The sequence below is a fragment of the Rhodnius prolixus genome, unplaced genomic scaffold (genome assembly GCF_049639745.1).
Source record: "Rhodnius prolixus isolate KJV_2025 unplaced genomic scaffold, Rpr scaffold_8, whole genome shotgun sequence".
In the NCBI taxonomy this organism is placed as follows: Eukaryota; Metazoa; Arthropoda; class Insecta; order Hemiptera; family Reduviidae; genus Rhodnius; species Rhodnius prolixus.
The window spans coordinates 17,796,590-17,818,425 of record NW_027411593.1 but is presented as its reverse complement, the minus strand read 5'-3'; the positions used below and the strand labels follow the sequence as shown (position 1 = coordinate 17,818,425).

General features: G+C 35.5%; 1 protein-coding gene and 1 long non-coding RNA gene across 12 annotated transcripts in view; one reads left to right on the top strand and one right to left on the bottom strand.

The window, feature by feature from the left end:
- LOC141450962 (uncharacterized) overlaps positions 1 to 2,567 on the bottom strand; it is a 43,872-nt gene extending 41,305 nt beyond the window's left edge. Inside the window, exon 1 of the long non-coding RNA XR_012456468.1 lies at positions 2,497 to 2,567. This is a non-coding gene — a long non-coding RNA (uncharacterized lncRNA). The remainder of the gene's footprint in view (positions 1 to 2,496) is intronic.
- The window catches only part of LOC141450977 (cell adhesion molecule 2-like), a 673,919-nt gene that overhangs the window by 327,980 nt on the left and 324,103 nt on the right, over positions 1 to 21,836 (top strand). The gene's annotated exons all lie outside the window — the stretch shown is intronic.

The window sequence follows — 21,836 nt, the reverse complement described above, 5'->3', positions numbered from 1 at the left end:
GTTTTTGACTGCAAGGATTGGATTTTATAGGTATTGGAAGCTTTGGCTGAGCCCCAAATTTCCATCCCGTAAGTCCAGACAGGTTTCAGTATCATAGTGTAGATAAGTCCTTTATTCTGTAGTGAGAGTTTAGATCGCTTGTCGAGAAATTTAGAGAGAAGTTTGAATCGTCTGTTCAGTTCTTTCCGTTTGAGTCTAGTATGTGGATTCCAGGCGTTTGTTCATGAAGAGTCCTAGCTACTTAACACAATCTGTTGTGGGAAGAGGATTGAGGTTTAGGTAAACGGGTGGAAGGATTGTTCGCCTTAGGGAGAATCTAATGTAATTACAATTGTTTTCATTAATTTTAATTCTCCATTTCTTTAGCCAAGGCTCAAGGGATTCTATATGGGATTGAAGGGAGCGATAGGCAAGGACCGGGTATTTATGAGGAGAGAGGATTGCCGTATCATTGGCATGAGTAAAAAGGTGGTGTAGAGTAAGGTGTAGAGTACAGGCCCAAGGACACTTCCCTGGGGAACACCTGCACGAACTGGGAAACAAGGAGAATAGGAATTTCCAAAGACGACACTAAAGAAGCGTCCAGTAAGGTAAGATTGAAGAATGAGAAAATATGTAGTTGGTAGGATGCTCTTGAGTTTAGCAAGCAATCCCCGGTGCTGAACGTCGAATAACTCTAGCCTGCCTAGATCTTGACTTCGCCACCATAAGTGCTGCTACAAGCAAAGCGTGGGAGTCCAGAGTTTTGGCTTGGCTATCCGTTGATTGTGCCCAGTTCGAACAGATTCTTTAAAAAAAATAACGTAATTTTGACAATAAACTGAAATTTATTTTTCATATTTTAAATTATCATAACTTTTGAAAAACCTAACCGATTTGTTGAAAAAAATTTGTTGTTTTTTTTTTTAGGAGCTCAAATACTATAAAAATATGCAACAAAAAATATAACGTTCCATTTGAAAAACAAAAGTTGGATGCTGTATCTCGAGATACAAGGGTTTAAAAAAATGGGTCAATCACTGGAAATAAACTAGACTAAAAATGATTAAATATGTGTTTTTTATTTTTTCGAAATTTCCCCTCCGTTAAATAAAAAAGTGGGTGGAGCATATAACTCTGGTCACCCTGTATAAGGGACGATTTGCCCTTTATTTTACGAAAAAATTGGGAATTTTATCTTTTAAGGAAAAAGAGAAAAAAAAAATGGTCAAAGTTGGGTGTTTTTCAATATTACCCTTTTTCCTGCGTTTTCTGACGATCAACCCTTATACAATTGTCGTGCCGGACAATCTAAATGACTAAAAAGAACAATTTCTTCTCTCTATTCGATGTGTGAATTTCTTATAGACGTAAGTAAACTGGCAGGTATATTAAGTTTACCTCGTATTGTACGTGCTATTGGGCCAAATGTGTATACCCAAATGTTGTGCAACAGCATAAGAATGGTAAGTAGGTTTAGCAGACTAGAGAAGTCTACTTGAGCTTTAAGTTAGCCGCGCTGATATGGGGGGCTTCATTTGTCAACTTGAACCTGACTAAGCTTCCAGCTTCCCAAGCTTGGGCAGAATGAGGACGTTACAAACATTTTCGGCAATGTTTTCCTAAATAATTCCATTTGACTTTGCTGGCAAACTGAAGGACAACTACTTTGCTAGAATAATCACCATTTCTTTAGAACAGAAATAAGTTAAAGTAAGAAAAATTAAAGTAATCGCCTGTATCTTCAGGCTGGGCTATACTGAAATAGAAGTTGTGGAAGGAAACGGAAGTACAAAAATGTTAGTCCATATTTATACAATAAATGACAAGTAGAACTCGAACTGTGGATATTTCCATTTACTATTACACTCTTATAACCACCACAACGAATTTGCCTCTGATTATGATAATGTAACGGATGTGCTCAATCATATATCGGTGAAGTTAAATCAGTTGGAGTCCTGATATTGTCTACGCAATCAATTAATACACAATCAATCTTTTTGGAAGTAATACACTAGGATGAAAAGCAGAGAGTTACTCCCGGGGTTTCTGCTTCTATTCAGACAGGTATGGTGCCTTAATTTGAATTGTGAAACAGGGAATATGGAAACACCTAACTAGGTAACATTCTACATTAGAGAAAGCCAGTATTGACTGCGAAACAATCAAAGGTACATGCATTGAAATTATGTATAATTGTACATATGTATACGTAGGAAATATATATGCCGTAGAGATGAACGTACGTCATGCAATTGGGAGTGTATGTGTGTGCATATGTCGTCATTCGTTCATTGTGTGTTGATCAAATACCATGGTTCCCTATTGTGGCTTCGTAATGTGACCATTTAGAGAGGGCAGCATATTAAAAACTTTTATTGATCACTTGATTATTTTTTTGTTTTACAGTAACTTTTAATCTCATTCCACCAATAGTATTTAGATTAAAATACTGTTTTAATAATACCTAATATTATTGGTTTAAATTCAAACAAAAAATGAATGTAAACTTACCGCATTGAATCAGACGGCAGTTCTCTGTATTCCAACTGCATTGTCTCTGCAACAATCGACAGATGTCTAAATTATAAACATTGCAGTGAATCAAATTAAATTTATTACGCTTTCACTAAAAGTGTACAAAATGTGGTTAGTATCTTCTTAATGTTGAATAATATATTTGATATCCGCCCTAGCATGGGATTTTCATCGTATATCTGACCGCTTTTGAGGTCTTTCATCCTTCACCAAAGATAATCCAGTTTGGTGTATTGATTTTCAGCTTCGCTTACGTTTCCATCTCACCACTAAACTTGCTGAAATTTACCTTTTCTGAATAAATTAATCAAGGAGCGAAACAAGAATTTCACCATGTCTTATATGCCGTAAAAATTACTCTGTTATGTTTTCAATAAATCTGTCTTTAGAATGAGTTCTGATGATGTCTCTATTGAAGTATCGCTGGAGCAATTATTTGGTGGGGGCAACCTGATCACTAGGATTTTTGTCTTTGAGAGCTGTAAAACAAATAGCTATAATAGACAGTTTACTGAAGGAGTAACAAGTAATACTTTTAACTTGCAAAGTGTTACCAGCTCACAGTAAACACTGATAAATGAGGAATAAAACATCCTCTCTATACGCATTGAGGAACCAAGTAGGTTCAAAAAGATGAAAAAGAAGATTAAATTAAAGTAGTATTCGCCTACTTTATAAGTGGCAAGTCAATCCAAGGTTGGTTCAATTTCATATAAAATAATAATTGCTGTGATGTATGTATAACACTAAAACAATTACTCACAAGTTAACTGAGTAATGTAGCCTTACGTGAGATCTTTCTAATCCAGGAATGTCCAACAAAACGAGGTTCCACAGAGTGAAATAGCTAAGGTGAAAAAGAAGTAGCTCAAAATACTTACTTCACTAACATGGAGATGTGTAGTAGATAGATTGCCAAAATGATATACTAATACATAAATAGGTTACATGTAAGGTGGTAAAAAATAAGTTAAATATGGATGGTTCTATATAAGTCTAGTGAGTCATCAAAATGGTTAAATGTGAGTGTAAGATAGTTCTATATAAGTCTAGTGAGTCACCATCATCAACCTCTTCATGTTTAACAATATGGTTAAAGTAGAAACTGCATTTATGTTTACAGATATCGCCACTAGAGTTCTCCAACGGATGCTTACAGCCTATTTAATGGCGGCTAACAAGTCCATTTCTCATTTTTATCTATTTCACGATTGAACAATATAAATTCTCAAGTTTTTGGTTTCTGTTAACGATAATTGTGTAAAACATGAATTATTATTCCAAAAAAATTATTATTTAACGGTCATTTAATGGGATTTATTTTTTCTTGCTTAAATCGAAAATTTATCAAATACCTATGGAAGAAATGTTGAAAAAAAAAATTTAAATTAGTAATTTCATTGAAATTATTAAGTTTAAAGTAGTGGCCAATCACAATGTAGTATGTTTGTAGACTGTGGGCGTGTCATGCTCACGTCTCGGGTAACCACGCCCCGTCCAATGAAAACGATTCATGGCTGATCAAAGTATATTAAGAATGGTGTTTCATTTTTATAAATCTTTTTCTCATATTTTAATAATTTTATTTGTTATTTTAGAGATAATATTAATCTTAGGTAAATATTGAGAAAAAATGCTAACAAATTATTTTTTTTAAATATCATTCTCAATTTTCAAGAATTTTTTTATCGAGTTAAGGTCGTTTTCGAATAGTTTTCGCCAATATTCGACCGTTTCACTTTACTTTCTCATGAAAAGAATCTTGTATGAACACTCACCCGACTTTTTGTGATTTTTTTAGTTCAAACATTACATCTGTGACTAAAGTTGACTTGGAAGGAACTTGATAGCCTTCATTACTTCTATCAAAAAAAAAAAAAAAAAAAAACCAATCCTCCTGACGAAGTAAAGAGAATTGAAAGTAATGAACACCCAGTTTTCGCTTTTAGAGTGCAAAATTGACGCAGCCATTTAGATAGATAGATTACAAAAGTTTATCGCAAAATACAAACTTTACTTACAAAAAAATAATGAAGTACCAATATATTTACATAACAACTTACATTAGATACGAGGTGTGGCTATTAAATAATGAGACTGATGCTGCTACAGAAGAACTATGCATGCGCCAAATCCTAACGGCCGTCAGCTGTGTAGTGTAAAACCTTCTCTTTCGATTGCAGCGTCTCACGTGTTTGTAGAGAAATTTGTCTGACCGGAACCGTCGTTTGGGTAAGAGGTGTTAGTTTCGTTTTGTCGAAAACATGATACTAAACATTTAGTAGAGCAACAAATTGTCGTGAAATTTCCCATGAAACTGGGTAAAGCCGCTACTGAAACTTATCTTTAATTAAATGTAAATATGGCGATGAATGTTAATCACGAACGCGAGTTTTTGAGTGGTTCAAGCGTTTCCAAGATGGCCGAGAAGACGTCGGAGATGATGACCGCCTAGGTTGCCATTCCACGTCCAAAACGGATGAAAATATCCATTATAATTAATTAACATTACTATCGTGAGTTACTTGCTCAACCCCGTGAAAGAGTAAGGAAAAAACGACCCGATTTGTGGAAGAACAAGTCACGGGTTCTCCATCAAGACAACGCGCCGGCTCACACTGTATTGTCCGTCAAGACGTTTCTAGCCAAGTACAACATCCCAGTTTTAGGCCATCCGCCTTATTCGCCTGACCTGTCTCATGTGACTTTTATCTGTTCCCCAAAGTCAAATCTGCATTAAAAGGACCACGATTTCAGTCCGTTGAAGCTGTGAAAGAAAAAGCGGCAGGAGCTCATAGAAAAAGACTTTCAGCACTGTTTCGAACAATGGTAAATTTGCATGGAGCGTTGTAGGGAAAGGGGAGTGGTGTATATTGAAGGTGATAATAACTAAATATGTATAAATTAAAATTAAAATATTTTACAGCAATAGTCTCGTCATGTAATAGCCACACCTCGGAGTTTAGGGAACGCTTAGGTTTGTGTAGGGCTATCATTTGCAGAGGAAAAAAAGATAGTAAATCCTATAACTATTTAATGTGCACGCAATAACTTAAAAATTACAATCTAACTGAAAACTAAACGTACATCAATGGCACCAATTCATTAAAAGGAAAACAAGAAAATTCCATTAACCAGACAGAAATTTCCATGAAAATTAACGAAAATGTTTACTCTAGGAAAACTAATTGCGTCATTCCCTCATCAAGTAGTTAAAGAAAGCAAATAGGTGGGGAAAAAAACAAAATTTGCTGCAAAAAAACAATTATGCTAAAATTGAAACAGCATTTTGCAAAGTATACAAGCAATTAGAAAAGACAAGAGGGGAATTAGTAGCCATCATTGAAATGAATATCAGCCCCACTGGCTGCATTTTGTCCTCCAACTTTGGCCCTAATTGTAGATGAATTCCCTTAGCTATTTTTTTTTTTTTTTTATTTTCACTTTCTTCTTTAATTTGAGTTGAATGCAAACTAGTTTGAATATAAAAATAGTACTGGAGTAAATGCTCATTTCCCTTGAGAAATCCTTAGATAATATTTACATTACCTGCTGCCCTATGTTTGTAGTGGAGATTTAACATCTTACGCTTTTTGCTAAATTAGTTTATTCAATAACTTCGTAATTTAACGAAGTAACAGCTACTGGTGCTTTACCTCCAGAAGCAGGGTAATTCTTAGCAACAATTTTACCAACAACCAAAGTATAGCTCAAACAACAAAAATTATAAGGTGAACGTGAACTAGAACTCCTTTGTAACAAATACATTATACTCGTATCTCTATGCAAATAAAGATAATAATAATAAAATAACACACTCGGAATAACAAATTTCACGAAATACAATCATTTTTACGAAGTGGTACAATTTAGCATGATGTTCTACCAAGTGGTACGCGAGCCAAGAAAAAGGTTGGGAAACGCTGATCTAGGAGGTCCTTCATCAAGGAATAGTAGGAATTTCCGAAAGTGGTTTAAAAAGAAAAATCTGATGAATAATTGGTTACTTTTGTAGTTTGTAAATGTAATCAGTTTTGTGGTGTCTACCTGGCTGCCGTGTTTAGTAACTTTACCTTTATTTACTAAATTTCCATCTACTTTTCTCTCCTAACTTAATTAATTGAAAAGTTAATTCCAATTAGGAAAGTTATCAGATTATTGATTAGACGTAAGATGTAATATTTATTGTTTTAATTTTATATTTGTTTGTTCTCTGGCCATAATTGACCCGATGAGAATGAAAGTGGCGTAAGTCCATTTTGAGCAGTTTTGAGATAAAACGAGTTTTGTGTTTTGCTCTGTAAAAAGATGCAGATAATAAAAATAGCTTTATTATTTTTGTTTTTATTATTATTACATAGAATCAAATTTTTTGTTGCTTATTAGAATGTGATGGGATTTTAAATTATTTTAGAAAATGCAAAAATGTGACTTACTTCATTGTCATTCTCAACATATCTGGCGTAAGATTAAACAAAACGGCATTTAAAACCAATTTTAAGGGTTTTATTTCATAGACCAATGCTTCAAAATGCAGAAGACTCATCACAGAGACTCATTTTACTGGCAGATTTCAACATAACCGACTACACTATCCACAGAACTGATCACCCTGATGATAATGCCCATACGGGGCACTGCAATTCTAATAAAAAACGGTCTTCAACACAATCTGATCCCAACTAATCCTACCAATTCTCTTCAATCAACAGTCATCTCTCTCCCAATAAACTGAACAGACGATTCAAACTTCTCTCTAGACTTCTCGACAAGCGAACTCTAAACTCTCACTACCGAATAAAAGACTTATCTACACAATGATACTGAAACCTGCCTGGACTTACGGAATGGAACTTTGGGGCTCAGCCAAAGCTTCCAATATCTACAGGAATCCAATCCTTCCAGTCAAAAACACTCCGTAGAATCGCTAATGCTACTTACTACGTCTCTCTAACTCTACCTTGCACCGAGATTTCCTTGTTCCTTATGTTTCAAAAGCTGTAAGATCCCTTTATATTAAATTCCACACATCAATCACCTCACATCCTAATCCACTAGTATCCCAACTTAGTGACTGCTTGGAAATACTCCACCAAAATTCGAAAATCCAGTAAAAAGTGATATCGGTTGTGAAATTTATCCCAAACTGGCAATTTTAGTGAAAAATTTAATCTCATATATTGAGTAAAAGACAAGATCGTAGATTAAACTGGCAAGGTTATTAGATTTTTGTTTGTTGTTAGATGGAAAGACGCAAGATCTGAATTTGACTAAATTATTCTTTAGAAGAGGTCACCAAATACACTTCCTCACGACCATGTTTTTTGAAGTGAAATTTGCTTAATTAGCCACTTAAATAAAAGCCGGAACTAAAAATGTGCGTTTCAGAAATGAGATAGCTGAGAGTTTGGAGGAAAATAATGTAATTCTTTATCTAAAATGAAATCACTAACGGATGGAAACTGTTTTTTAAAATATTAAAGCTATATTTCATTTTGAAAACCAAATTTAGTTGCTTTGTTATGCGGAAGAATGGAACAAATATCTAAATAACTTCTTCGATGGTATTACCAAAGCGATTTCCAGCAATAAATCTGATCCAGATTATATTGAGAATAGAGTTCTATTTAGGTTCATGTTATTGGGCCAAATGGACTCTATATTGTAAGAATTGGAATTGAATTCACGTTTAAAATTACGAAAATAATTCTTTTCTTTTTTAACTGATGAAAGATTCTAACCAATGCCTGTAATAAATTCTTTATTATGCAGAAATTTATTTAAATTTAACAGCAATTTATTTCTGTATTAGTGATGGATGACGGGTATCTAGAATTGGCTCCTTGGGTTAGCTAAACCCAAAACAGTTGCATACCACTGATGGTTGTGTTGGTTCACATTCCGGTGTCCCTTCGAAGGTGATGAGTGGATGGTAGTACCTTATTTCCTGCGTGCATTTCTTACCTTATGGAATTGGTATCGTATATGCAATCTTTCTATACAGCTTTTACTCATTATTAATGGAAATATTTTATTTTTAAAAACATTATTCTACCGCTTCAGAAAAAATAAAATAAAGAAATATAATTATATCTGTTTGTATATGATTTCTAAATAACATAATAATAATAGTAATAATAATAATAATAATAATATTTTTTTGTCTATTTTGTCAGGCGGGCTTTACGTCCATCTACCAATTAGGTGTCGTGGACGGAGGCGGTCTAGCATAATAATATTAAAAATAAGTTATAGTAAAGTAGTCATAGGTATAAGTAATATTCGGTTAGTGTCTTAGAAAATAATTAAGTAATGTCGTACCTAACATGCATTGAACAAACGAACTGAGGGAAGGTAGAACTGATCTAAGATCTCTTGTATGGCTGCCGAATTAGACAAAGAAAGAAGATGAGGGATGGCATATCCTGCCGTCATTTCTCACATCCGTCGAATAGTTCAGATCGTCAAGTGAACGAGGACAGACGGCAGACGCTATCATTCTCGAGCTGGATGTTCGTGAAACAATTTAGTGCCATCCTATTCGCAGAGGAGACTATCATCGACATGGCGCTAATGACCAAAGCAGTCGATGCGCCTATAAAAAATTAAAAAAAAAATAATAATAAGGTCCCGAGTTCGAATCCAGCTGCTGGCCCTTAGATTTTCTCTTCCTAGGGGCTTCTTACAGTTCACTGTCCGGTGATGGACAGTGATGTCTGTAACGAGAGAACACTGTCGGGAGGCTGGCAGTGCACTAAAAAAAAGCTCCGGGCGCCAATAACCTCTGATACTGACGCGCCTTAAATCATTAAAAAATAAAAAAAACATCGTAGTTAATAATCAAGTATTAGCTCAGATGTTAGCCAGCCCTCCACTCAGACAACCTTACCGTAAGAATTATTAAATATAATCTTCCATGACAATTTAAAGGAATACTTTTAGGACGATACATTATCACGGAAATCCTTAGGTGAATTCCATTTCTAAGTAGTTTAGAGCGATAATTTCCACATTAAGCTGGGTCCTGCGCCATTGGTGCATCTCTTATTGTTTCCTTTAATAATTTCAGCATGATATACACAGCATGAGAAACACCGTGAGAATTACAGGAACTGAAGATTAACAAAAATCTTTTTTAACAAAAATCTTTTTAAATTTCAAGAAAACTTTTAGAAATATTGTTTGAATTTGAAAACAGTAAAACTAAAAATGGATGAAAACATAAACTGTGATTGTAGTCATAAAGTTTTACAATGTAATCACAAAGGAGACGAAGGAACGATCCCCTGAGGCTAGTTCTGTCAACGCCCGGACACAGGCCTCCCTCAATGCTTTCAAACCATTGTTACTCTTCTCCACTTCACTAGCCACCACCTCCAAGGGCAGCTATTGTCCTTCGAATGAAGTAAAGGTTCATAGCACTGTTTCATTATGATTCTCTGTGCAAGAAAGGCATTCTAAGAGAATCCCAGTTTTGAAACAGAATACTCGTTCCTTTATCACCTGTCCTTGTCCATAGATAACATTTAAATAAACCTAAGCAATTTTTGCCTGCCTTATCTTCTGATTGTCATAGTAGTACCACATCAATATTCTTCGTATTGTAAGTCCTGAAAATCTCTAGAGACTCTAGATCCCAAAACAAATAGCTGCCACCTCCTTCGCGTTAAAAAACACTTCATGAACTTTTATGAAAATTCTGAAAAAGAGCCCACAATTGATAACGTAATGTAGCGAATAACTACTTAAATTTGGAACAAATTTTAAAAATATTGCAATAAGACTAATGGCTAGATACTTATTTTGTAGCACTTTTTCGTTAAAAAAATTATAATAATATAATAATAAATAATATTTATAGGTTCAAAATTATCTGTTCAAAAAGTGGTGTCTATTTCAATTTTTACACTCGTGAGAGAAGTAAAGAGTATAAAGTAATCCATCATTCAAATAAGGTCTCCTCCCAAAAATACTATATTTAAAGAATTGTTAAGAATTTTCCACCAGTTACGAAATTTTGAAATTGATATAATCACCCTCATTACTTAGATATAGACCAAGGATGATAGATGGTGGTCATAAAACTGGATGAAGAGTTTACGCGGTAAAAAAGAAGAGCGAAAATAAAATAAGCTTGCCCAACAAAACTCCTTAAAACAGCGCAGAGTCGGGGACTAGAAGCGGTAGTACGTATTATCTGGAAAAAGGGGTAAATAAGCCCTACTGAGATATATCCCAAGTTTGGATATTAAATGGTGAGTTATCACCTTACTATGCTCCAGTAGTAAGTAGGGCCAGTAAACTAGTCTCCTTAAGACCACGAAAGGACCTTTTTTCCAACCCCTTTTCTGCTTGAGTTTAGAGGCAAGGTTACTCTCTGGAATTAAGCCAGACTGTTAGCGCCTGTATTAAGAAGGCCGAGAGTTTTTCCCATGTCCTTCCACTTTAAGTCGTACATTAAAATACAGAGAAGAGAAAAATGGTTTAGGGGAGAAAATTGTGGTCTCCCAGCCACGAAGAAAAGAGAATGTTAAGTTGGATAGAGTTCCTGAAGGGTAGGCAACAGAAGAAGCCCTCCTTCTTGCTGCGAACTGAAAACAGCATGACTTTTACTTTGCCTGTAGAACTTAATTGATGTTGGCATCTCCAGTTTAGAGATTTGCATACATTACCACGGCCATTTTTTGGTTCATTACCATAACCTTTCTTTCAATCCAGTTGCCAGTTCTATTCAAAGGAATTGCACCAATCATTTCTTTCATTTCATTAAGTGCAATCAAATATTTCTCTAACTAAAACAAAATCGAGACAAAAACTATAAATGTTATCTATAAATGTTGTTAACTTTAAATTGACTACTCGACAAACGTTCAAAACTGATCCTGACGAACAAAAGAAAGCTATACACCGCCCTACTTGCCCCAATATGGACCTACGGAATACAACTCTACGGAAGTGCCAAAAAATCGATCATCAACCGACTTCAAACCTTACAGTCTAAAATTCTAAGAACAATAGTTAACACTCCCTTCTATGTCTCCAATCATACTATACTCTCTGATCTAAATATTCCTCTCGTCTCTAAAATAGCCTAATCTCGATACACAAAACTCCACTCAAATCTACACAGTCATTTACAACCCTCTGATCAACAACACGTCTACTACAACACTTCATTCAAATCCACAGCGCAGACTAAAGCGGCGGTGGCCTGTACGACCATCTCAACACATAACGCCGGATCTCTTAGGATGGTTGCTGTATAAGCTTGCCAATCTGGCGAACTAACGGCTTCCATCACTGGATGGTCGTCGTTCACACCACTCACATCTCTCAGCGCATCTCTTTTGCTTATTGTGCTGAATGCAGTTGCAAAATCAATGAACAAATTTTTAAAAAACCATAAATTTTAAAAATCAAAATAGAATTAAACATTACACATTAAACATTCGCCGACTGAATCGTCAATGGCCCCGCGACTTCCTTGCAGTCTGAAGACCATAAACATCATTAATATAGCACCCTGTAGAGAGTGTTATCGCTGGGTAGTTTCTCTCCTCCTGCCTTTCACGCATTCATTTGTCTTACATATTCCTTTTTGTTTATTATATACATTTATCCAGATTGTAAATTGCTAAATAAATGTCAATAAAACTATCGATTAAACACATTTCTCTAATTAAAAGTGCAATTTTAGCGATATTCAGGAAACAACTAATTAACACTTTTTTTCTAAATATATTCATAAACCTGCAAATGTACACACAATAATTAAGGTTAATTTACAATGTAAAACTATAGGAATGCTGCATAATATTTAGATATTCATATGTACCAAAGATTTCCATTGCAAACTGCATACGTAACTAGGAAACTATGCACTTTGAATATTTAATATTATCTCACGGTATTATTGTAGAATTAGTGTGACATCCAAATAAGCGCAATGTTATTAGTAATGCATAGTTATTAGATGTGTGGATTGTGCTAGATTGGAACTGGGTGTTGGTTCGATTTTCACATATTACGTGCCATTTGGGTTTTAAATAGTAATCACTATTCATTTTATATATATTTTTTAGCTTTCAAGTAATAAAATACCTTTTCTTTAATGTAAGTAGCAGAATGGCATCACTAACATTTCTAAGTCGAGTACTATAGCAGGGAACTGTCTACATCTCTTTTTTTTTTACAGTTCGTCTAACTCTAGTCAAAATAGTCTCACACAATGCTCATAACAAAACTTTAGTCCCTATCTTGACCTTTTATTGTTGGCGTCACATGTTAGTACTAAAGGCAAAACTAGCCAGACACCTTCTCTTCGTTCCGGGCACATCGTTGGTAAATAGTGCTGCCTCGTTTCCAATTCTCTTTTATGGGCTCGTAAACTCTTTGTTGCTCGCCTGTCAGACAGCTTTTCCCTCAGATATATATATATACAATATTATATTTTCTTTTCATTACTACCTACTTATCACAGATGTATACTTATATTTAAATATTTATAGCAATAACAGATATTAAATTTTTTTTGTATATTTGCATATTATATGTATAAAATAATATTTATTATATATATTACGTCATTGATTCTTTCATGAACCGATTATGGTTGCGTTCATTATTGCAGAGGCTGATAAATCCCAAATACAGAGTTCAGTACGAAACCTTGAGGTTCAAATGTGAGAAATATAACATCAAAATAGTTAGATTCATTTTAATTAAACTTTTTGCGGTATTTTACTAAAACTCAATTGCAATCAGGACATCTAATTAATAATTACTTAATAAGACTAAATTATGAGACCAAACTAATAAATTAATACATGAATAAAACAATGTTTAAGAATTAAATAAATAATTTAAAAAATCGAATTATAACAAATCAAAAATTTATTTTATATTTGAAAGTCAGTTCTCTCAAGTGTAGAGGTAGATTTAGAGGTAATGGTGCAGTTCTGTTGGATGAAGTCCGTTGAGTAGAAGCCAAATACTTTGCTGAATAGCGGTAGTCAAGTATGCCACGATGTCGCCTAGTTGTTGTGGAGTTTTAAAGGACACATTTAAGTTCAGTTTTTCGTCAAGAGTTTCTCGAAATAAGTCCCAGTCAACAGTTCCGTTTATTAGGGTTTGGCGGGGAAGAGCTTGTTTTGGGTGAATGTCAAGGGTTACAAATGACGGGGCTATGATCTGAAGACAAGTCGTTTAATGTGTGTATGTCAGTGTGTAAAGAGGTAATATTAGAACAGATAAAGAAGTCAAGAAGGTCAGGTCTTTTGCGAGGAGGAATCTACACAGTCATTACATCTCTCTGATCCACAACATGTCTACTAAAACACTTCCTTCAAATCCACAGCGCAGACTGAAGCGGCGATGGCCACGCGATCATCTCAACACATAACGCCGATCACCTAGGATGGTTGCTGCGTAGGTTGGCCAATCTGGCGAACTAATGGCTTCCATCACTGGATGGTCGTCGTTCACTCCCTTGGCGCACATGTGTGTGAGCGTGTATATACACAAACACACACGCCCATATATATATAACATATACGTGCATGTGTATTTGCGCCATCCCTTATCTCTCTTCACTTTTGCCTATTGTACTAGATACAGTTGCAAAATAAATAAACTAATTAAAAAAAAATATTTGAAAGTCTACCGCAGTCAAAAATTGTCACACCCCGCTTCATGTTTTCAGCTTGTTTATCAGTGTTCTGTATTCCTGAACTATGTAGGTATTTCTGACTGTAGTCTTTGAACTTTCTGCAATACATAATTAGATGTTCTTCATTTTCTTCTACCCGAAAGGTCCTAGCAGTTTCAAGTCTGAATCGTCTTCAATAAATACATAGTCTTGTCTGTCTTTCTACGTTCTGTGTTAAGTCGTTTCAATGTTACTATCTGTGCTCTACCAAATTTATACCTTCTTGTCCCACAATAAAAACAATTTTGTTCATATTGGTGAAGTGGTGCGCCGCTTTAGGCACCTCGTTCAAAGCACCGATACTTTCACAGCTAGTGTTTTGAATTGTTCAGACCTTTATCAATCGGCAGCTCAAATTTTGACATATTTTGAACATTAGAGCTCCTTTATTTTCGGTAAAGAGTAGGCGACAAATTTAGTAACTTATTTCCGGCTCTTTATGTAGTTAAGATCATAAAAAATTCAGGTAATTGCTAAAACTTTTATTATTAGAAATTACCGGATTAAAAAGAATCAGCCAAATTAGGCCTCAAGCAAAATTCTTTATTATTATACCAAGAGGTCTGTTAAACATTTAGACAAAATTATGCTAAGAATATTATTCATTTGGATTACAGTTAGAGCAGATCCTGTCTCTTTTTAATTTTCTTTTTTACCACTATCATAAAAGTCTTGAAAATAATTTTTAATGTAGAAGGAGGCTGCACCGTCTAATGGGTTTCTTCAACGGGATATGCATCCTCAGAGGGCAGCTGAAAAAGCTGTAATAGATTGGCACCTTTGGGAATACCCGAACTAAATGTTCTTTAAACTAATAACATTTAAAGAGTTATCGTTCTCTTTACAGGTAAAAATACTTCTTATTTTTTGTATGTTAAAAATAAAAACCAACAAACTAAACTAAATAAAAATGGGTTTAAGCCAAACACCTAAGTACTCCAACGAAATTTGTACCCCTAAGGGTGTCCCAGTCTAACCACATATACAACATTTATAATGACACTTCGTACGGTCTAAAGAATTAGTTTATGGGTCAACTATTGGGTTTTAGCCACAGGCAAACTTTTAGTTCATTAACATGTACGTAAACACAAACTAAATCACACTTAACATTTTACAAACTTTGTAAACGCTAACTTTCTGTGAACAAAACCATCAAAGGATTCACTGAGATCTTCTTTATCTTTTTTAGGATGCAGTAATCCTCCTACCTCTACAATCTATAGAAATTAAAAATATCATTAATGTTTATAAATCATTAATTCTTTCTAGAAACGATCAATGATGGTTGCGTTTATTGCGGATACCACTAAAAAAAAATCTGTCGATAGGATTCAGTACAGAACCCTGAGGCTGCAGCCCCATTATCTTAGTGCCAATGCCTCAAGGAGGACTTTTTTTTGGCTTCCATAAACCGCTAAATCCCTGAAGAATTGGCCAGTCCAATTTTTTAGCAGAAAAGATATGACTAATGACACAATGTTCTGCTTACAAAATAGTTTATCACTGGCCTGGCCTGTGGAAGAAAGTACCCTATTAAATAGTTCAAGGATTTAAGATTAATTAATTAACCGTTTTGTATAGATTCACTATCTTTTTTTTTTCTTTTTTGTAATCTTTTATTGTAACTTACCACTACAACAGTTGTTGCAACAAGCAAATATGGTGAAAGAGAAAAGAAATAACAGGAAATCATGATTGGAGAAGGCACCCAGTGGTGTCACTCCAGTAACACCACTTCTCTTCAATCTCCTTAGAGGATTACCTGGTAATGTGGAGGAAGATAGGTGTTCTATGAGAGGGTTAGGATGAGCTGCTGTAGAGGAATGAAATTTGAAGAAACGAGTGTTAGCAAGATCTGTAATGAAAGGGATTTTGAGGTCATTACGGATAATGAGGTTAGATACATAGAACGGAGCGTTAAGAAGTTTTTCTAAGTATTTTTGACTGTAATGCCTGGAGGCGTAGTGAGTTGGAACGCTTAGTCGATCTCCATACTTGGTCGCAGTAACGGTAGATATAAGAGTCTTTTGTTATGTAGGTTAAGTTTCGATCGTTTGTCAAGTAGTCTGGCGAGAAGTTTGTAGCGCTGGTTAGTTTCTTGTTTTTTCAGTCTAGCATGGGGATTCCATGTCAACCGTTTGTCTGGGTACAGTCCAAGGTAGCGTACTTTGTCCACAGTTGGTATAGGAGTTTGGTTCAAGATAATGGGAGGTAGGATTTTCCGTCTGAGAGCAAATACTATAAACTTTGATTTCGTAACGTTAGTTTTGATTCTCCATTTGAAAAGCCAGTCCTGTAAGTGGTTGATGTGTGTTTGTAGAGTTCGTGTAGCGATAAGAGGATCGGAATGTGGAGATAAGATAGCAGTATCGTCAGCAAAGGTGGAGAGGATGGTATTTGGATGTTGAGGTATGTCTGCTGTATACAAGGAGTAAAGAATAGGACCTAGGACATTGCCCTGAGCTCATTATTATGTCGAGAATTTAACATAAGTGACCCAGTACAGTCAGTCACTGATTGCTGCATCAGTACTTTTAAACTGAAAAAATCAAAATGCAAAATCAATAAGACAGCAACGGTTTATAAACTAAAACCATATGATGTCATATTATCTTAAATTCATATTTAATAAGTTCTGACTACTGTGTTTTTTCTGCCCTGAAGTTTATCTCGTTGCTAGGCCGTAAGCTTGGCAAAAATAAATAAATAAAACTGAAATTGACAGTAATATCTCTTTCTTTTCAGCAATTTTAAAAGTAACTAAGAAAGAAATAAGTAACTCACAGTACTGCTGAAAATTTCCAAACAAATATTTCTGAGAAGTTGTACGAGGGTCGTTTGAAAAGTCCGTGCAAAGTCAGAGAGATAGCACTACTGGCGCGTATCGAGGTTATGTTTAGTTAGTAGCATCTCTTGGAAGAACACACACTAAGTTTCAGCCAGATCGGTCTATTTCTTTGTGTTTGGCATTCGTTTGAATCGAGGAAGTCGAGTGATTTTCAAAAAATGGACGAACAAGAATTTCGTGTGTTGATTAAACACTACTTTATGAAAGGCAAAACGCCTCAGGAGACTAAAGAGAAGCTTGATAAACATTATGGTGACTCTGCACCTTCGATAAGAACAGTTTATAAGTGGTTTCAAAATTTTCGGAGTGGCCATATGGGCACAAGTGACGCTGAACGTTCTGGACGCCCTGTTGAGGTTACTACTCCAGAAATCATTGATAAAATCCATGATATGGTGATGGATGACAGAAGAGTGAAGGTGCGTGAGATTGCTAGTGCTGTGGGCATCTCGAATGAACGGGTACATAATATTTTGCATCAACATTTGGACATGACAAAGCTATCCGCAAGATGGGTGCCGCGATTGCTCACGCTTGACCAAAAACGAAATCGTGGGAAGTGTTGCAAGGACGGTTTGCAGCTGTTCCAGAAGAATCCGCAGGACTTTAAGCGTCGTTTCGTCACTGTGCATGAAACATGGATACATCATTACACTCCTGAGACCAAAGAACAATCTAAACAATGGGTCACCAAGGTGGAATCTGCGCCAAAAAAGGCGAAGACCGTTCCTTCGGCCGGAAAGATTATGGCGACTGTCTTTTGGGATACGCAAGGAATAATCCTCATCGACTATCTGGAAAAGGGTAAAACTATTACAGGTGCATATTATTCATCGTTATTGGACCGTTTGAAAACCGAGCTGCAAGAAAAACGCCCACGATTGGCCCACAAAAAAGTCCTTTTCCATCACGAAAACGCACCAGCTCACACCTCAGCAGTTGTGGTCGCAAAATTAATGGAAATAGGGTTCCAACTCGTTTCACATCCCCCCTATTCTCCAGACTTGGCTCCCTCGGACTACTATTTCTTCCCCAATATGAAGAAATGGCTGGCGGGAAATAGATTTTATTCAAACGAGGAGGTGATTGCAGAAACGAATGGCTATTTTTCAGACTTGGACAAATCCTATTATTTGGAAGGGATCAACAAACTAGAGCAGCGTTGGACGAAGTGTATAAGCCTAAAAGGAGACTATGTTGAAAAATAAAAAAGGTTTACCCCAAAAAATTAAGTCGTTTTTATTTTTGCACGGACTTTTCAAACGACCCTCGTATAAATAGTAGGTATTTAGAGCAAGGCTTCTATGTTATTCAAGCTCTAGAGGAAAACTGAAATATATATGGAAGTGCTATATTTATTCATTTTCATCCATTAATTTTTTCACACTACAAAGTGCCCGAAATAAAACTTTTTTATAAAACGTCTTTTCACAAAAAGAAAAAAGGGAATTGAAAGTGGTATTAACATGAGAAATAAAAAGGCCACTCGAAGCTGGTCACATTACAAACTACCCTGGTACTACGAGGGTCGTTTGAAAAGTCCGTGCAAAGTCAGAGAGATAGCACTACTGGCGCGTATCGAGGTTATGTTTAGTTAGTAGCATCTCTTGGAAGAACACACACCAAGTTTCAGCCAGATCGGTCTATTTCTTTGTGTTTGGCATTCGTTTGAATCGAGGAAGTCGGGTGATTTACAAAAAATGGACGAAAAAGAATTTCGTGTGTTGATTAAACACTACTTTATGAAAGGCAAAACGCCTTAGGAGACTAAAGAGAAGCTTGATAAACATTATGGTGACTCTGCACCTTCGATTAGAACAGTTTATAAGTGGTTTCAAAATTTTCGGAGTGGCCATATGGGCACAAGTGACGCTGAACGTTCTGGACGCCCTGTTGAGGTTACTACTCCAGAAATCATTGATAAAATCCATGATATGGTGATGGATGACAGAAGAGTGAAGGTGCGTGAGATTGCTAGTGCTGTGGGCATCTCGAATGAACGGGTACATAATATTTTGCATCAACATTTGGACATGACAAAGCTATCCGCAAGATGGCTGCCGCGATTGCTTACGCTTGACTAAAAACGAAATCGTGTGAAGTGTAGCAAGGACGGTTTGCAGCTGTTCCAGAAGAATCCGCAGGACTTTAAGCGTCGTTTCGTCACTGTGGATGAAACATGGATACATCACTACACTCCTGAGACCAAAGAACAATCTAAACAATGGGATACCAAGGGGGAATCTGCGCCAAAAAAGGCGAAGACCGTTCCTTCGGCCGGAAAGATTATGGCGACTGTCTTTTGGGATTCGCAAGGAATAATCCTCATCGACTATCTGGAAAAGGGTAAAACTATTACAGGTGCATATTATTCATCGTTATTGGACCGTTTGAAAACCGAGCTGCAAGAAAAACGCCCACGATTGGCCCACAAAAAAGTCCTTTTCCATCACGACAACGCACCAGCTCACACCTCAGCAGTTGTGGTCGCAAAATTAATGGAAATAGGGTTCCAACTCGTTTCACATCCCCCCTATTCTCCAGACTTGGCTCCCTCGGACTACTATTTGTTCCCCAATATGAAGAAATGGCTGGCGGGAAAAAGATTTTATTCAAACGAGGAGGTGATTGCAGAAACGAATGGCTATTTTTCAGACTTGGACAAATCCTATTATTCGGAAGGGATCAATAAACTAGAGCAGCGTTGGACGAAGTGTATAAGCCTAAAAGGAGACTATGTTGAAAAATAAAAATGGTTTACCCCAAAATATTAAGTAGTTTTTATTTTTGCACGGACTTTTCAAACGACCCTCGTATTAGACGGGACTGACCAAGTAAAGGAATCTTTTTTTGGCTTTTAGCCAGACGGGTAAAGCCTTTTATCCCTTTATAACACTTTCAAAGAAAATTGTAGAGAAACAAAAATAACTAAAAGAAACATTCGATCAGGTTTCAAAAGAATAAATTATATCCCTTTATTCTTTTTTTCTACATGAGTTTAGGTGTGTGTATAAACAAATTTCATTGTGTGTCTTGTGTTTCAATTTCAGCAGCTTTGTTTTATTGTTTACAAGTATCTCCGATAAATAGGTGTAATTTGCCAAAAGCGAATTACTGAAACCCAACAGTAGAATTACCTTAAGAGCTGTAAGTGTAATAATTTGTTCAGCAAATGTCTTTAAAATGAATGAAATGATATGATGAAGAGCTAAACTTTACCTATAGGTTCGCTACAACCTACTGCAAAAAAATCAACTGCAATACAGTTTAGATTATTGTGCTTAAGTGAACGAATGCGAATTCTAATGGAAACCAGCATAAATATTATACAAGTAAGGCTGGTGTATACTCTGAGACAGCGTTTCCCAAAGTATGGGTCGCGAACCGGCACCGGATCGCAGAAAAATTCAGCTGGGTCGTGGCAAAAATTGTAAAAACACAAAATATCTATAACATTTTGCTCTAAATTTAATATTTTTCGAAACTTTTTCAAGTACTGCAGGTGGCAACCCTTTACCACCGTTTCCTACAGGACCGTTTAAATTCGGATGCTCTGATTGGCTGATTTCGATTCGTCATTCAGTGCCTTCTGTCGATATTGAAAAGGAAGAAATGCTTAATCTTAGTGAACAAGAAGTTGATAATTTAGTTGAAATTTCATGCGACACCGATCTTAAAAAAGTGTTTGAAACTGTACCACTAATTAATTTTTGGTTGCGCTGTCAAAAGGAATTTCCAAGCGTAAGCGAAAAAGCGATACAATTTTTAATGCCTTTTGTCACCACTTATACGTGTGAAACTGCTTTCTCAGCCTTGGTGTACTTAAAAAATAAGTATCGAAACAGACTGGATGTCGAACCTAATTTGAGAATAAAATTACATCATTAAGTCCTAATTTGAAATTACTATGTGATGAAAAACACCATCATCCTTCGCACTAAGGTCAAAATATGTAAAACAAAATTTACTTTATTTACTTTAAGTTTTAAATGAAGATAATGGATTGGCTTTAATTACTTATGTTTTTGTAATATAATTATTTTGCAATTTTTGTGTATGAAATAAACAAACAAATAACTCGAATTTTGATTTTTATTAAAAAATAAAATTTATTTTGTAAATAAATGTTTTTTTTTATAAGGTGGGTCGCGAAAAAATTTAAAATCTCGTACTGGGCCGCGGTCAAAAAAGTTTGGGAAACGCTGCTCTGAGACATAAAGATATTCACTAGCGTGCTGCGCCCTATTGGAATTTTCTAACTCAATAACCTTAGCCAAAATGCAATCTATGATAGCACCCATAGATGCATTATCAATTGATATGCATTAGAAATTCAATTAGAATGGACATGTTCGTGCAACTCTAAAACTAAAGATGTTAACTGTAATCTAAGATAGCTTGCAACATTCCTAACAGAAAATACTGTTACAGTTTTATACTAGCTAATTGATATTACCATTCTGATCATCAATGCATTCATTCTTGGACTGGACCACAATTGAAGTAGCTAGTTATTTTATCTGGGCAGGTTAATTCAGGCAATTAAGGTGAATATTCAATTTCATATAAGTAAAACTTATCTTTAAGAACTCCAATGAAAATCATCGGACTTATCCGTATTACATTATCTAAGTACTATTAAAAGGCCATGGTAGATGCCTCAATGTGGAGGAACTGTCTGTAAAATTTTAATTTAGCATAGAAATTTAAATGTCATTTCTAAATTTCTTAACAGAAACCCAAAAAAGTTTTTGTTTG